At 44.8% G+C, this 18,525-nt stretch overlaps 1 protein-coding gene across 8 annotated transcripts in view; it reads right to left on the bottom strand.

Annotated features, from left to right (window-relative positions):
• Window positions 1–18,525, bottom strand: part of gab1 (GRB2-associated binding protein 1) — a 72,814-nt gene that overhangs the window by 36,227 nt on the left and 18,062 nt on the right. The window contains exon 1 of one of the 8 annotated variants that reach the window (XM_047153909.2): window positions 12,464–13,184. The exons of 6 other annotated variants lie outside the window; for them this stretch is intronic. The gene's annotated coding sequence lies outside the window, so the exon portion shown is untranslated. Of the gene's footprint in view, window positions 1–8,069; window positions 8,432–12,463; window positions 13,185–18,525 lie in introns of those variants that run through there. One more of the 8 variants, XM_047153905.2, reaches the window with a different exon arrangement.

Genomic DNA, 18,525 nt, shown 5'->3' with positions numbered 1-18,525 from the left:
ATAACCAGCAGTGGGTGTGAGGAAATGTTACAAACAGGATCAGGTTTCAGAAATGAAATTGTAAAGAGGAATTACATTAGGCACCTTAGATTTGTGTCTCTCTCGCTCGCTCTCTCACACACACACACATACACACACACAGGGAGAGTGGTGTGTAAGGAGGGCGTGTCAGGATGCCTTTTGTGTGGCGAGTGTGTGCTCTGTGCGACATGTTGGGGCAAAGTCCTGGGCTGGGTCACACCTGCCATTCGCATGTTCATCCTCCTTCTCTCGTTCTCTCTTCTGCACCAAATACATACTTCTAGAAACATGCTTTGCTTCAAAATCAACCAGTCAGACTTCGAGGAAAAACAGAACGGAATACAAGTTGGAAAACGCAACAAAAGGCAAACTGCCAAAAACCACAAAAACTATGCTGCAGGAGTTGCAGCGTCACAGAATTTACCCAACTTGGGAAAGTCTGCCGAGGCCACTGACGTTAGGGATAACGATTATGTCATGGCAAAACACATCTAATCAGTGGATTATTCTGTGCAAACCTGGGATTGAGGATTCTGAGAAAATGGTATCCGTCAAAAGGAAATTATGGATCATCTAGGATTCGCACAGCACTGTGAATAATCTGCACTTTTGGGCAAACATGAGTGCTCATTTCCTTTTACCGATCACGTGACCGTAAGATGAGGCAGGTAGGGGGTGGGGTCTAAGGAACATGACAAGACAGCAGAATTTTTTAACAAAATGGCATCCATCTGGCAGATCAAATAACACAAACACTGACATCTCTCTCAGGGAACAGACAGTGGATACATAACAAAAGCAGTCATTTCTTATAGTGCTCATTTCCCGTCACGTGACCGAGGCCAGAAACGGTAACGCTGTGTAACGGGATATCATCACCTACCGCTGCAGAATTTACAGCAGCTCTGATTTGAGTTTCACAGTCTTCATAGGTTCATATTAACACGTATGGTGGACGCTCTTGATAGGATGAAGTATATTTCGCATTTCTGGAAGGAGTCTCCAGTCTCGGCGCTTTCTAACAGTCAGAGGTAAAAAGCTGCAACTAAGTTTTCCAAGTCTTCGGGACGGGACTTTGTGCTTTCTTGGTAACATGACAAGCTGCGTTTTTTTTCCTTTCTCGTGAGTGAGGATGGTGCAATAAGGACTGTTTATAGCTGCTATAAGGTCAACAATACCAGGAACCTGTTTTGAAGGTGTACCACAACATTAACCGCAACTGTAAACGGAGGAAAAATGTGGCAGAACATTCCTGAATAAATAAAGATCGTAATCATAGGCCAATTTCTGTAGCGCAAGGACGTAATGTCATTGGGAAATAAACTCCGGCGTGGTTAGAGTAGCTCTGCATAGCTCCACGTTACAGGACATTACCATGTTATTCATTATTTTCCTATAACTTCTATCAGCAGCGGTTCTATAAACCCGAAGGATGCTCTTGTCTTCTTACTTACTGGCTTCGCTAATGTAAAGCGCATATCGACAGCACGGCTCCACTTAGTACCGCTCGGTGCTGCAGAACAAATGCGACACTATTATCGGGAACGAACGACCAGGTAAACGTTAAGACCTTCACGCGATCCCTTCGTTCCGTTCATCTCTCGGATGAGAAAGTAAAAGGGACCCGTGTACGAAGGTTTAAGAACTCAAACTACTGAAGTGCAGAGATATCGAAGATGTGCGAGCTATTCTCCAAAGCTCAGTTCACTCAAGACAGTGTAGGGTAACACACTTTTTATCTCCTCCCACACACACATTAGAAAAACAAGCTTCACTCTGGGAGTGCTTCTCATCCAGAGACTGTGGCTAACCGTCTCACTTCTCTGTGGCTTCAGGTCTGCGGTTGAAGCACGCTGAACCTGAACACAGTGAAGGAAAAGGGAAAAGAAAAAAATAAATAAATAAATAAATACACCACACCTATCCTCCTACTTCTCTATTCCCCTCTGGCACTCAGCTGATCGTGTAGAGAAAAAGAAAGAACAGAAAGAAGAAAAAGAAAAAACAACGACGCACAAGAAGGAAACAAAAACAAATACGAGAAGTCCACACAACCTAGTCCAACACGCACTGAAAGGATTTGATACGGTGAGTGCACACAGGCTTGAGTGATAATCAGGAAAGAACTCCCGCTATCAAGCGCTGATGAGAGGTTTCCTGGAGTGCAGGTGAGAGCAGTCCTGCTATATGAATGTTAATGCCACTAGTGTCCAAACCTCACTGCTCACTTCCTGCTATCCCTTGCATTATAACAGAGATAAACACTGTTACAAAGCGCTGACACTGGAGACTCCTTCCAAAACGGAAAACTTCATAATCGACGAGATTTTTTGGAGAAAATGTCCTTGTGTACACTGTTACTATAGAAACTATTCGAATGAGGCCATTCGTATAAACCTGTGGTCTGAATCCCGGACAACAAAAGCCATGTCCTGGATAGTCCAGTACATTTTATATATATATATATATATATATATATATATATATATATATATATATATATATATATATATATATATATATATATATATGTATGTATGTATGTATGTATGTATGTATGTATGTATGCACAGCTCGTATTATTCCCCGATGCACCACAGAAGCGATTTGTGCCAGTCCGTCATGGTGCCTGAAGACAGAGAAAACGTTAGACTTCATGCTTTAAATCTAGCTTTAAGCTATGCATCACCTTTAAACACGTACACACATTGCTTTTAGACCCATAATTATGGAACCTTTCTAGTGTAATTAAAGCACTAATATCAAAGCAGCAAAAAATAAATAAATAAATAAATAAATAAATCCACTAATAGCCCTGACGACTCTCAGGTCGGGGTGCGGACCTCCACTCGTACAAGAAATGCAGTATTCGGTCACCCCAGACAGGAGAGGAAGACGAGTTTTCGAGATGCTTTAAATAATAGGAAAGGTTTTTAAAGTAGTAAGTGGTAGCACTTAAAGAAATCATAGCGGAGGCTCCAGAAATCAAATGCCTCACGCTGCATGTGTAATGGTTTTATAATCTCATTCGCGCACCGTGAAATCACAATCGAGTTGTGTGCGGCCTCGAGATTCCCACCATCGTCAAGCTGCATAACAATTCTAGGATGCCATCATCATCATCATCATCGACGTCGTCGTGGTTCGTCAGGCTGAAAGCCTCGCCCCATGACACTATCACTAAAATCCCCCCGTGCAGGCCAGCGGCGCAGAAAGCCCCCGAGCCGGAGGAGGAACAATGATGCTCTTAAAAGAATCTCACACCACAGCGTCAGAGTTTTTGGCCACCGAGGCCGGGTTGCCGAGGTGCATGCCGAAAGGGGGCAACGGATAAGGAGGGGCCACAAAAGCGCCTCTGTGCGCTTTCGAAAGCCGGAATAATCAGCCTTTGTTTTCGGTTAAAAGTAAGAAAAAGCCGTGTTTTTTTTTTCCCTTTTCTTTTACATCTGTGTCTATTTTTACGTCCGCTTTTCACACGTCCTAACACTGCGACAGCAAGAGCGTGACGGAGGAAGATGCGCAAATGGAGCAGTCTCGTAAAGGTCGCGGTGACTGAGCGTCAGCGGGGCGGACTCTCTCTCTCTCCGCACAATCAGCGCTCTCTTCGGGCATTTCTCTCTGGCGCTCGTGTTCTAGCTTCAAAAAAAACTTTGCTTTCGCAGAGCCACCGCTGACCTTCAGAGCTGAATGGCCAAACAGTACTGCATATACCAAAAGCACACATGATGAACTGCTGAGGACAGACTGCTGGGTTTACCTTCACATACTCCAAACGAGAGAGCGAGAGCGAGAGAGAGAGAAATCAATCAGTCGCCTCCGTTTTCTTTTCTTCAGGATATCTGACGTGTTTTCTACGTTCAGGGAGATGTTAAATATCTGTTTGACCTTGGATATGTTCTGAAAAACAGAAGTACGAGATCAGGGCGACATCGGCCTTGTCCTCGCCACGGAACATACAACACCGTATCTTAGTCACTTCTCGATGTCCTTCAAAACTCGCCATGGGCTCAACATACAATCTCAAACATCTTTCCATTCGAACGGAACAGTAACACAAGAGATCGTCAAAACCGATATGAAGTGCTGTGAATCAAGAGTCGGGCTGTAAAAATCAAACCATCGTTTAAAACAGTTACTTCTGTGTTGTAAGAGATTTCAACAGAACACAGGGATTTCCCACCCGCCCATCTATTGGTCGGTTAGACCACAGTCTGCAAAGACAAATTTCCTCACACACAAACCTCACAAAACATCTGCAACCGCACGTGGTCCGGCGTACGGAAGTGAAAACTGCTGAAAGGCTCCTCGTGTTTTTAGTCAGCGCGTTATCGGGTAGATAAACCCTGCGAGTAAACAGACTATCGGAAAATCGTCATTGTGCGTCTTAAGCCGTAACAGAAACATTACACGTTTCCAGGATCCCTCGCTGTGATACAGCCTTGCACGTAGCTACGTTATATTCAACTGGTTTGCATTTGATTTAGTCACTTGTTCAGTTTCGCGTTGGGTTCATATTGACGCACGCGTTTTTTTAAAGACGTTGTTTCTACGGCAACCGGCTCGCGCGAATATCGCGGATGTTCCACGCAATCGACAGCGAATAATAAAGCGTTGTTATTCAACACGTAAAAACACGCGATTGTCGATATGATAACGTTTATGCAAGGAGTCTCCAACGTCGGCGCTTTGTAACAGTCAGCGGAAAAGCTTTTTACGATGGTAAAGTCTAACGAACCAGGGCTTTACAGTTTCTTGGGATCAATCTGGTTTTTTTTTTTGGTCTTGATCATCTTCAAGACAAAGTGAGGGAAAGGCTGTTTATAGCAGTAATACCCCGCCCGTACGTGACAACAGAAACTAACCCGTTTTGTGATTCGACAACATTACATATAACTACACTTGGATACAAAGTACGATGTGTCTTTCTTTGATTGGACTCGAAGTCAACTTGCTGTGGAATAAGCAGTTCTGTGTTTTATTCCTTACTGCTGTTTAAGCATCGACAAATAAAACTACAGACAGTTTTTCATAATCAGCATCGCCAACTTTGTTGACAAAGCCCTGCTCGTTCCAGCTTCGTCGGTCCTGAACGCTCTGTAACTAGGAGTCCTGTTCTCGGGTCACCGTCCGTCTCTGCCGTGTGCCACACACACTCCTATGCCGAATGTAAAAGCGTACCGCTTTGACCTGCTGGAAGCGGCTCATAAACAGTGACGAAGCGTGATGTACTGACACACTGGCTCCCCCTGCTCCTTCGAGGTTATTAAACTAGAGCAGTAACTCAGCTGAGAGAATGCCTGACCCAGCCTGCTCTCAATACGCCTTGGCAGCCATGCAGCACTTTCACACATCCCCCACCGTCCAAGAAGAAGTGGGAGAGAGAGAAAGAACAACAACCAAAAAAAAAAAAAAAAAAAATTTAAAAAAGTATAAATAAATAATAATAATAATAAAAAAAAATCGAATCAATCGGTTACCATGGAGGAGAACGTTTAAGAAAGCCTTGATAATGCTCTCCGACGGCTACAGAATATGGAAAGTATTACGGTTGGATATTTAGCATGCCTCAGAGCCCGAGAGAAGCTAGAAGATACAGGTGTCTGTTAGGTTTAAGGACCACGTGGCTCTATCAGGGGGTTGCGGTTTCATTATATAGACCTGAGGTGAAGGGTTTTCTTCCTGTAACGGCTTCCTGCGTGGGGTAATCACGACCTCCCGGTTCCCTCTTGAAGGAAAACGCAACCGTGAAGCACGTGTTTATCTTGAAATATTTCTGATGTGATCAGCAATTCTGGCGCCGATTTGAGAAGTTCGTAGCGAGCGTAGTTACAATGACGTTTAACAGGAGAAGCAAATGCAACACTTCAAAGACCAAACGCGCATGAGCTTCTTCTCTCGCTCACCGTTTGCCAGATGACATTCGAGATCATCATAATGAAAACTCCAGTGTGGAAGTACTGGAGATACGTCGGCGCGAACGCTGGACTCAAAGTCCCAGAATGCAGTGCAGCTCATACCTTATAAAACATTTTTGTTTTTCCAAGATTTGCAGAAGGTTATTCACGCTTTTATCACATCGTGTTTAGATTATTGTAATTAATTGTACTTGGGTCTTCTTCAGTCATCTCTTGCTCGTCACCAGATGGTTCAGAATGCAGCTGCGAGGCTGTTGACCAGGGCAAAGAAATATTTTTTAACATCGCTCCATTGGCTCCCGGTGCAGTTAGGATCCGGTTTAAGATCGTTTGTTTGTTTGTAAAACTCTTAATGATCAAGCTCCTTTGTATCTCAAATATCTTCTTACACCACATTCATATAGCAGATTTCTAAAGATCTTCTGATAGGTTTCTTCTGTATGTCCCTTGATCCCGTTTAAAAACTAAGGGGGATACATCCTTCAGTCTCCGCCCCTCGTTTATGGAATCAATTGCTGCTGGATATCCGCCTCGCACCTTTAAAAAGTTTAAGAGCGTCTCTCTTCTCCCAGGCGTTTTAATCTCATCGCTACTATCGTTTATTGTCCGTCTCCATTTGGTTTTATTCCGTTTTCTATTAGACTTTTCCTTCTTCTGTTCAGCAGTGTGTTTAAATGTACTATACGAATAAAATGTACTTACTTATAGGAGCTACAGCGGAGACGTGGCTCGGCTAGTTCGGCGTGAAAGCTGACGTTTTGGAAGCTGTTTGAGCGTACAGGGCAGAGCATACAGACGGAGGTCAGAGAGCTGGACGGAACAAAGGACTAAAGCGCTGCTGCATCACTCTCTTTAGGTAGAGATAAAGCGAGGACTAAATCCTACTGCATCGTTACCAGTAGACTGACCGGCATTGTGGGGAACGAAGGAAACCCGTAATCGGTGGAGGGGGGCGGGGGACGTGTCGAACGGACTCCAAACTAAAAAACGGTCAACCAAAAGAAACCTGATTACACTTCAATGAAGATGAAGGCCCATCAATCATGAAACAAACAAAAACAATAAACAAGAAAAAGATGGCTTAAGGGATTAGGAGGACGAGGAGATGGTATAACCAGGGGGGCAATTTAATTAATTATAACTATTAATGTGTATTAATGTAAAGTGGTTCATGGTGGATTTTTGCTTTTGGGGGCACAGGGCATTTCTGACAGACTCACGTGTGTGCGCGCGCGCATGTGTGTGTGTGTGTATACAAACTGTCACACGGAGAAACTGCATACATGGGCGGAAAAAGTGCAGCACATGCAAACATTTAAATGTGGAAACACATTGCTGTTTGTGTACACACACACACACACACACACACACACACACACACACACACACGCAGGCTCTTCTTGGAAATACTTTATTTCACGTATATACAGAGTATCTGGAGCAAACCACAAAACATGCGAAGTATTTTCATCTCGTCACTCCAGTCTCCAAAGACCGCTGGTACATGATGTTCAAAACATTCTTGAGATTTCTTTCTCTACGGATCGCTTCTTACCAGAACTGACCCAGTCGTATCCATGTTACCGTTTTTTTTTTTTTTTTTGACCTAGCAGGAAAGGGAGTATTCGGAGTTCAGGTGGTTTTTGGGAAACGGGGCCTCGTGTCCTGTAATCCCTGCACTACAGGCACACAAGCCAAGATTCTGGAGCTACATAGTTATTTATTTGCTCGAGCGCAGATTATTTTCCAGCCAGGCTTTTAGACCAGCGTGCTACAGGTTGTGAACGGACTTCACACTGCCGCTTTCTTCAGAACCTCTTAAAACACAAGCAAGCCGCTTCAACATCGATCCCTAAACGAATGACTGAACGTGTGACTGCTCGTAACACTCCGTGTCCTCTAGAGCAACATGCACGGTTACTGGAGCGTCACATCATTTTTACAGCATCACGGTGAGGGCGGACGTGGCCTGAAACTTTCTCTCATAGCTAGCAGAAAATAAGTACAACAAGTACGTACAATTTACCACACTGACCATAGCAAAACAAAAACAAACAAACAAAAAACAGGAAATTCGAATTCGAAATACGCTAATGTTTGCTAGCTACCTATTGAGCCGCTGGAATTTCTTACCTGTTCAGCAGGAAAAGAGCCGTCTCTGCGTCAGTCTTCAAAGATCCCCTTCAGATCTCGGCGTTGTCGCCACCTCTCAGAAGCCATGCCGATATTTATTCTCCTTTTAGCACGGGCTCTATCGCTTTCCCCTTTCGACTGCAGGCTCTCGGCAGCTCGAAGCTTCTTGGTTTGGACAACAGCCGATTCCCCAGATGTCAACGATGATTGCGTTTAGAACTATCCAGATTAAAAACAGCCGCCCAGATGACAAGTTTAAATTCTAAGCAACTGCTATGAGAACAAGCTACAAGCACTTCACCTTCCTCAGCCCCTCACACGCGATACAGTAGCCGACTTTCTGTCGAATTTCAGACGAATGAACTGAAGTTTCCCGCGAAATCCGACAGACAGCTCGAATTATTATTATTATTATTATTATTATTATTATTATTATTATGTACTTGCTCGGTAATTGATTTTTGGTCATTTTTAACCAAATCAAGTTCCGTACTGCAGCTTTAAACCCTCAGAACATCAGGGATTTGTAGGTGAAAGGGTACGTTCTCCTTCTCCGATACACCCGTCTCTGCTTGTTACTTATTTCATTACAATTCCTGAAAAAGACAGAAAAGCACTGAAGTCTAAGTGGACTAGAGACTGTAACTGCTCTAATGTAATTCCAAACACACCCAAAAGTGGAAGAGGAGTGTGTGTGTGTGTGAGAGAGAGAGAGAGAGAGAGAGAGAGAGAGAGAGAGAGAGTTAGGTTGAGAAAAAGAATGAGATGAGGGAGAGTCAAACAGACAGAAAGGGAGAGACAGAGAGAGACAGACAAGGAGAGAATGAGACAAGGGGAGAGACACAGACAGCGAGACATAAAAAGAGAGAGAGCGAGAGACAATGAGACAGGGGGAGCCACAGACACAGAGAGACAGATAAAGAGAGAGAGAGAGAGAGAGAGAGAGAGAGAGAGAGAGAGAGAGAGAGAGAGAGAGAGAGAATGAGACAGGGGAGAGCCACAGATAGAGACAGAGAGAGACAGAGAGAGACAGAGAGGGGGAGAGAGATAGATAGAAAGAGAGAGAGAGAGAGAGAGAGAATGAGACAGGGGGAACCAGAGGCACAGAGACAGATAAAGAGAGAGGGCAAGACAGATAGAGAGAGACAGAGAGGGGGAGAGAGATAGACAGACAGAGAGAGAGAGAGAGAAAATGAGACAGGGGGAACCAGAGGCACAGAGACAGATAAAGAGAGAGGGCAAGACAGATAGAGAGAGACAGGGAGGGAGGGAGAGAATGAGACAGGGGAGAGCCACAGACTCAGAGAGATAGATAAAAAGAGACAGAGAGAGAAAGAGAGAGACAGATAAGGAGAAAGAGAGAGGCGGAGAGAGAGAGAGACAGATAAAGAGAGAGCGCGAGACAGACAGAGAGAGATGGAGAGAGAGATAACGAGAAAGAGATCCTGATGTTGCCAAGCAGCTAGGAGCTGGGTCACATACGAGTAAGCAGAGCGTCTCCGTGAATACTGACTTACAAATGCCCTGCCAGATGTCTCTGTGACTTTCCGTACCTCACAGTGGCCCTGAGATGGACTTATTTTCCCCTTCAGTCTTTTTAATAAACACAGAAACATGGATTAATGGACTGAGGTCCTTTGATCAAAGGTTACGTGAGTAGAGAGGGAGTAGTTTAGGAGTAGTTTGGGGGGGGGGGGGGGTGCTCAAATCATTACGTACTACAGACCTGGGACTTTCTATTATAATTAAAGCTACTTAATCTGGTTCGGAAGTGAGCAGCTTTAATATTCCGGGTTTACGTCGGTAATCGGCTTTCTTAGCTGTCTCGCTACGAGTTGCGAATGTCTCAGTTTTACTCCATCTTCCACAGCGAGGAGAGAGCGTCACTACTTTTTAAACAAAGTCGTTTTGGAGTTCGGTTAATAAGGACCCGAACTGCTCGATTCGGACTGGCCAGAAGGTGTTGACTCCTAGGTGTTGTAACTAACAGCAGCTCTGACAGTACTCGCCGGCTGCAAGGCTCATATTAACGTGCTCCATCTAAGAGAAGAATTTCACCGGGACGTGTACAGCAGGCGCTCCCGATAAATGAATGAAATGAACAAGTGTAGCACTTGATATGAAACGTTCTATAAGGAGACTTTCAGTTAACTTTTTTGGAAGGAGTCTCCAGTGTCAGGGCTTAAGTAAAGCTTTCTGACAGAAGGTCTTTGGAACACACAGCTCAGCATCCTGTGGTTTCTCCATAACAAGATTACCTTCTTGAAGAAAGAGATGAGAAGAGAAGAGGAAACGTGATCGGCACCGTGCTCTACTTAAAACATGGATATACTTAAAAAATGAAAGACAAAAATAACCACGTCTGCATTAGCCAGGACTAAAATACTGATACCAGTGTTGGGCGGCATTTTTGTGGTCGAGACGACAAACGTGTAGCCTGGAGATTAAGAACACGCTGACCCGGGAATATAATTTTAGACAATGCAGTCACTCCACTCCTTCCCAAACTGAACAATTCCACAGCTATCCCACAGCAACAACGCGGGCCAGCACGTTCATGTTCGGTGTGGTTTTTCTAGTTTTCATAAGGGAAGCTAAAAACTCCCTACCTATTAAGATAGAAAACACAAGAAAAGCAGAGGCAGTGTGAGATAGTGTGTGTGAGGAGGGATGGGCTCTGTGTCGAACCTGACCATGAACACGATGACCTTGGGAGCAGCTTGAGCAGCTGCGCGGTCCATCCCTGTAAGAACACCCAGCATCAATCCTTTTATTCATTAAGACAGACCAAGCCCTCAACAGCTTAGCCAGGAGGCCGAAAGGCCGACCCAGCCCATGAAACCAGATAACGCGGTTAAGCAAACCCATCTTTCTGATCTGTTCTCCATCACAGTTAAGGTCAGGAACCCCACGATCGTATCGAAGTATCAACAACGGTCAGAAAACCGCCACGTCGTCGTCCAGCACCTGATCAGACGAAGCGCAGGGGGAGTGTCAGGAAGTGGTGGTGCTGTCAAACATCTGCTGTTTGACACCGGTCAACGGTCTCTACAGTCTACAGAGAATCTCCAGCTGTATAAATAGCACACGCTGTAGAAAATATCACCTGCTGAAGTTAGGAAAAAAGAAACGTCATGGGGCTTCAGGGGTCGGGATGAGGGGTGGAAGCGCACAGGGTTTTGCACCCATCCCGAGCGCTGCTTTAGTGCAGAACATTAAAAATATATTATAATATTTTTTAAATATAACGTACACAGACGGGAAAGAATTCCACAAATTCTATAAATAAGATTCAGCAATGAGCAGACATGAGCCGAGATCAGTACAGAACCTTCCTTCTCACATTCCACAGATAATGCAATGAGATGCAAGGTTATCCAGAAGTACCTCATACTTGCTCTATTTTTACTCGTCTCGTCTTTACTCGACTCGCCACCACGTGCTGATAATCAAATTCATGTACCAAAACACCTTCCAGACAAAACATCACTGACGTGTTCATTTTTCAGAGGAAATGCAATGCCTAGTTTAGGATTTACGGTTGCGCTTAACTATAGGAAAATTACGGCAGGGCAACATGACGATTTAATCGCGACATTGTGAAAAATCCACTTTTCTGAGATTTCGTGCGTTGTTATATATATATATATATATATTCGATGTTAACATTTTTACAGATTTTGTTAGTTCGGTCAACAGTCAATAAATCTGAGATTTCAGGATTTTTGAACTCAATCCTATTGTTTAGCTGGCAGTTTCTTAGCAAAACCTGTACGTCATAATAGATATTGTATGCTTGTAGAATGGTATTTGAAATCTTCGAGCATCGTGACGTGATCTATTTATACCATACTGACCAGCCCTAATGCTGATAAGCGTTTATATCATTTCAACAAAGTGCAATATCAGTTAGCAGACCCTACTGCCAGTATCTGAGTAATTAACTCGATAATGGGAATATTCTGAGCGTACATCGGTAAATCGGGTTTCTTACGGTCATACTGCTTCGATTTGAAAACTACGTTTTCCAATAGTGAGGTTTTAAACTACATTAGTAGCTCGTAAGTGGTTAAACACTTATCGGACAAGGTTTGGAGTTTTGCCGACATGAAAATGAAACGATTCGGATTTAATCCGTTGAGTTATGCACAGTGTCAAGGTTACCGGCCGCTAGCAAGTCGACTCAGACGGTAAATATTTAATTGGGAGTTTTATTATATTTTTAAACTGTGCAAAACATATTTGCTGCCACCCACTGTGTTATGATTGGTCATCCTTGACTTAACAAAAAATACATAAAAAATTTTTTTTAAAAAGACCTATACTTTATGGTGAGACTTCACGATCATTTCATTCACACCCCATGCAAGGTGTACGACTGCAGTCCTACTTACCACTTTAATGTAAGAGTTGCGAATTTTTTGCAGAATCCAATAATTAGTTCAGAGTGCCAAAGCCCGGCGTGTTGGCGTCTAACGATCCGGTAAAAGAAGAACGTAGGGCAAAGCCAGCAATTTCCACCCAGTAAAAGCAGTTCTTCCCAAACGCCAGTCCACTGTTTACAAAAGAAAAATGACTGAGTGGTTCTTCAAACCACGAGAAGCTAGGAGGACTAGAAGACGGTTAATCCAGCATGACTCTCCAATTCGGGCACGCGGAAAGGAGAGAGCGAAGGACGGCGAGTGAACGGAAGTAGAAGATGGAGAACATGAGGATCGATAATCCAAAAAAAGATCAGCAGCCTCAAGAGGTTTTTATTAGCAGTCTCCTCTTGGGTCGGTTTCATCCTGCCCCGCTCTCACGCTCTCCTGGAGTCAAAGCCGAGTGGACGAGCACAGCGCCAACACTGCTTCAAACAAAACCAAGTGAGGCATTAACCAGACAGCTGGGGAGAGGAAGAAACGGCTCAACGTGAGCCAGAGGAAGAAAGAGACATGGGTTTAAACATTAACACCGGGTCCTGTTGAGGATTTCAGAAAGGAGTCTCGAAACGGGCAAGAAAGCACACACAGGCTGCATTAGGAGACTGCGGTTCACTTCCTGTAGTTCCCGGAGCAGTGTCCAGTGATGCACCTCTGACACAGGAAAACAGAGTCTTTTTTAACACACACACACACACATACACACACACAGAGAGAGACATGGTGGGGGTAGGCTGGAAGTTTCCACTTTGTTGGCGTTTTTTTTTATCTTCCTGATCATCTGTTCCCAACACACACTCTGAGAAAAAGACTTCCTGTTTTGCCTCCATTGTCACACTTGTGTGCTGCATGGCTGGACACATCTAACTTTAGACGCGCGTGTGTGTGTGTGTGTGTGTGTGTGTGTGTGTGTGTGTAGAGGCCGTTTCCCTCATACAGTCCCTTGTTTAAAGCAAAACACTCAGTGGGGTATGGAATGACTATAATAAATAGATCTAAAAATGAGAGTTAAACACTTCTCTTAAACACTGCAGCAACATTCTTCCTCCTCAGCCCCATGAAATGAAGCGTATTCTTCACTCCGAATCCAAACTCCCAAATAACCACAACATCATATTCTCTTCTTTACAGCCCTGCCATCAGACATTTGCAATAAAACCCCACTTGCTTACCTCAGTCACTCAGTTCAGGAGCGTAAACGTCACTGAGTGAGCACTTGGACAGGCCGGGAAGCTGCATGGCTGCAGTGGAGTGTAATAACTCCGGCCCCGCTCCCCCTCTGCTCCAGCAACGTAATGTAATTTAGCCTGAACCGCATTGACCAACGCAGGAGGAGGTTTCCTCTCTCCATAAACACGGCTCCAATATGGCTGCTCTCAGGAAGACTTTTGCATTACATAAGTAGGATGTTAAGACAATCACGACCTGTCCTGCTCTCGCCCGCTGTCCTGGATCCAGAGCCTCTAAAATCGTAACCGTAACGCAACGTCGCTAGCCCAGCTGCACAAAAACAGGATAGCGCCTGGCAGACAAAGCGCCGCGGCACAAAAGAGACCTAAAGCGGATGCGGCAAACAATTCCAGTGCATCATGCAGGCGGGTATTTACCTGTTGAGATTAATTGTTGACGAGAGGAGGGAGGAAAAAAAAAAAAAAAGTGGCAGCGAGCTGTTGTGGTTCTACTTCTATAGAAGTTCTCTGTCCTCTCTCTCTCTCTCTCGAGTCAAGCTACAACTCCCTGCTCCAATAACCCCTGACCCACAGGAAGTAGACACAATGGATTGAAAATAATGAGAGAGCGACAGAGAGAGAGCGAGAGAGAGAGAGAGAGAGGCAGGCCACCTCCTCTCTCCTGCCATGTCCCTCTCCTCCACCCACCCCAGCACAACAACACTCGCTTCCATGCGGCGCTCGAGCACGGCTGCGGTCATCCCCAAAAATACTTTCCGTCCGATAAACTCGGCCTCATTCTTCACATTCCCTCTGTGATCTCCAGGCTCCACCCCGGCAAATCACACAAGAGCTGTGTGAGCCCCTTACATGAATACACAGAGTGCAAACTGTCCAGAGAAATAAAAAAAAAAAAGGAAACAGAAACTGGTTTCATAGAAACTTTGGATGAATCATTTCAGCTCTTAATCCAAGAAAAGCGTCACACCATCAACTTTGAATCCCATTATGTCTCAAATTATCTTGAAAAAGAACAGCCACTGGCACTCTGTAGTAAAACCACTATAGATCAGGCAGGACGGATTAACACTGCCGCCTCATGACCTTTGACCCCGATGAGTAACTGTGTGAATCCCTGAATCACATAATTGGCATTCCTTCATTCGTTTACTTTCATTCATGATCAGGAGACACGCATCCTTGTCAAATTGCGATCAAGCTTTACGGCTTCCTTAATTAATGAAAGGTAAACCACTGCAACACTTGCTGAAGCTAGTTAATTAGCAAACGTTAGAGTCTGAGCTTTATTGACACTAGAATGGCCTGCTCACATGGTTTCAGTGTCTGCTTACTGTGGGGGTTTACTCGATCAAAGGCGGTGGTTTCCTCATCGATAGACTTCATAACATTTACGTAAGGTCACATGACTTGCTTTTATTAAAAATATAAAATTGTTGTTTTGTTTTTTTTTAATTGGGGCAGTTGTGGCTTGCGGTTAAGGCTCTGAGTTACTGATCGGAAGGTCGGGGGTTCAAGACCCAGCATTGCCAAGCTGCCACTATTGGGCCCTTGAGCAAGGCCCTTAACGCTTTCTGCTCCAGGGGGCGCTGTATCATGGCTGACCCTGCGCTCTGACCCCAACCTCCTAACATGCTGGGGTATGCGAAGAAAAGAATTTCACTGCGTTGTAGTGTATATGTGACCAATAAACACTCATTTATTATTATTACACACAAAGCACCAGAAGTAGAATTGTTTATTTCAAACTGCAACCCTGTCTTGCACTGAAAACATTGTCCGAATAGATAACAGATTTACAGATAAGTGCAGGACATAAGAAGTCCACACCCTGTACTAAATCATCGGATTAGCACTTTTCTACCAGATGCTGCGGCATGACTCTGCGCTGCAGATTGTCCGGCGTTTTTTTATTTCTATTTCCACACTCGTTACTCGGATTATAGATGAATGACGAAGGCACAGCCCGTGTCACGAGAGTAAAAAGCTCTTTTCTCCAAGACGTTTCCGAAAGCTTACGTCCAGCACCTAAAGTTACACTTCTTACCCGTAATCCAAGTAAAAGATCGACTAAAGATGAAAAAGTACCGAGACTTGCATTTGCGTGCTGCTTTTTTTTTTTTTTTTTTTTAAACTACCTTGCTGTGTTTTTTGCTTTTATCCATCTTTCATCCTGTGTGGGAGAAATAATTAGTATTTAACCCCTGAATGTCCTGTAACATGTATAGCATTAAACAGTATTATATAATAACCTGGCAAGAAGATATATATCTTATATATACTTATACATAAGTATATCGTTATATGTGAGAGGAAAAAGGGAGGAGACAGTGAGGACAGGAAAAAGGAAGAAAAAAAAAAAAAAAAGAAAAAAAAAAGAAAGAAGAGAAACCGGGTGGATATAACTCTTTGAATCACGCTCTGTCTGTGACAATGCACAGTGCAAACACAGCATAATCCAATCTCAGACCCATGCTAATCACGTCAAATCACATTCTGCACACAACCCAGGACTGATGTGGGACAAATCTAATTGCGCCTCTATGACTAAGGAAGAGACCGGGCCACTCAGGAAATGGACCGCCATGCCAAGGAGAGATAAGCAAACACACAACATGAAGCATCCTTCACACACTTCTCCTGCAGTGATTAGATAAGTGCTGAACAATACCGACTCCGACGGCGGTCCTTCAGTAATTTATGACCCGTCGTATAACCCGGCAGGGAAACCTTTTGAAGCGGTTCACGTCCTTGTCGTAGGTGCAAAGAAGGAGTAAAGCAAGGTGACTTGACCTTGAGGACTCGGACGCGGAGCAGAGCGGCGCAGTAGTCCGTTTTGATCGGGTGAGAGCAAGCCGATAACGCCGAGTACATTTCTCAAGTGTCCCGACTTTTTCTTTTTTTATTATGTTTATACAGGTGGCGATGGCCGGGCTCTCGTTTATGCGCCTGCATGGACCCCTCAGCAAAAGTACAAAAATAAAGAAAGCGTTAAGTGTAGGAACTTAAGGAAGTCCCTCTTTTAACCCTGCCCTCCATTGTGAAGTTCTCAAACAAATTATAAACTAATCTCGTTCATCCATCCATCTTCTACATTGCTTTATCCTTTTCAGGGTCGCGGGGGAACCTGGAGCCTATCCCAGGGAGCATCGGGCACAAGGCGGGGACAGGGTGCCAATGCATCACATTCACACACCCATTCATACACTACGGACACGCCGGGTCTTTGGACTGGGGAGGAAACCCCCGCAGCACGGGGAGAACATGCAAACTCCGCACACACAGGGCCACGGTGGGAATCGAACCCCCGACCCTGGAGGCGTGAGGCGAACGTGCTAACCACTAAGCTAAAGCTGGGTCTCTCCACACCGAGAACACTCGCACTATACATAGCTCTGTTTTAGCTTCCCTCATCTGCTCCTACATATCCTGGAGACAGCCCGTTATACCGCTGCCTGGTGTGTCTCGGCTGCTTTTTCCGTGCGCTGCTGGAATGCACGTCCATCTCGTACACGGATTCCTACTGACGCTCAAACATTCTTCTAATGCTGCACTTTTACAGCACGTAACGTTCAAACTTTACAGCTTTCACTTCAGTACGTGTGCGTTTATCCAGTCTTAAATATTTCAAACAGTATCTAAGACAACTCGCGCACGTGCATACACGTGTATACGCGGTCAAACACACCCCCGAACAACGTTCCTGCTGTTAATTCTCAGCTATTCGTGAAGTCGGACCGACAGAGCATAAATCAGACGTTAGGTTTTGCTTTCCGTGTCGTGTTGCGGTAGAAACAAGGTCACTGATCAATAGCTCAAACAGAAGTCTATCCGGGCTTCGCTCGGGCCTTCGCGCGGCTCTGAAATCGGCTGCTCTGCCAATGTTTACAGTCTGCAGCTCTTACGTAGAAACAATGTCTCAAAATAGCTGCTGCGTGTCACGGATTTCAGCGCACGGGTTCGTTAAAAAGGCCGTCCAAAGGTCAAGAATTACGTCCAAGAGCCAGTGTGGATTTAGTCATCTGACCGGGATAGAATAATGGCCTTTAAGAACAAGGGTGAAACCCGAGATGTTGCCAAGGATGGACACGTGCACGCACACACTGAGCACGCTGTCGTCCTTCTTGCCATCTTCTTATTCATTTGGCTTTTTACTTTTGTCGTGGTAGAAGAAGGTCAGCAGTGCTGCACTCGGCCCGTTCGAGAAAGCCCCCTCCTTCTTCTGTTGCTCGCAGAGTCACATGCCTTCGTCAAAGCTATGGCATTCGCATTCAACACATTCCTCTGGCCTGACACGTCTCTGTTCGCATGAGTGCGGCTCTGCCTTGCTGAAACTGTAGCTAACACAAACAATTTGACTTTGTTTACAGCACTGTGGGTTCTTAAGGTACCGTCATGGCCGGCCCAGACTCCTGGTACCAGCATCGCGGAGCAAATGAGAACTTTTGGAGGAAAAGCCAGAAGATAAAGTTAAAACACAACTTACAAACTAAGTAAACTATTCCACTCGTGTTCCATTCACTTCCGCATCATAATACGAATAAATCCTTAGCTAAAAGAGCTCAGAATTAGAAAAGCGATGCATCACGTCTGACAGTAATTCTGAACAGGCAGTTAGGCTGTAGGACTGGATACTACATCATAATGCAGGGAGTGATCCACTGACGGCCTTCCTGTGAGGGAAAGCTGTGAACATGGCCATCCAGGGAGACGCTTGTCTCCTGAAATCAGATCTAGTCCATAAACCGTGTGGTACAACACCTGCAGCCGGCACCTGAAATCGCTCGTGCAGCACAGGGGGAAAAACAGCCGGCTGTCCCGACATAATTCAGCCTGTATATAGTCAGA

Source organism: Ictalurus punctatus, chromosome 3 (assembly GCF_001660625.3).
Source record: "Ictalurus punctatus breed USDA103 chromosome 3, Coco_2.0, whole genome shotgun sequence".
In the NCBI taxonomy this organism is placed as follows: Eukaryota; Metazoa; Chordata; class Actinopteri; order Siluriformes; family Ictaluridae; genus Ictalurus; species Ictalurus punctatus.
The sequence above is the reverse complement of the archived record's forward strand: the minus strand, read 5'-3'. Positions and strand labels throughout refer to the sequence as shown.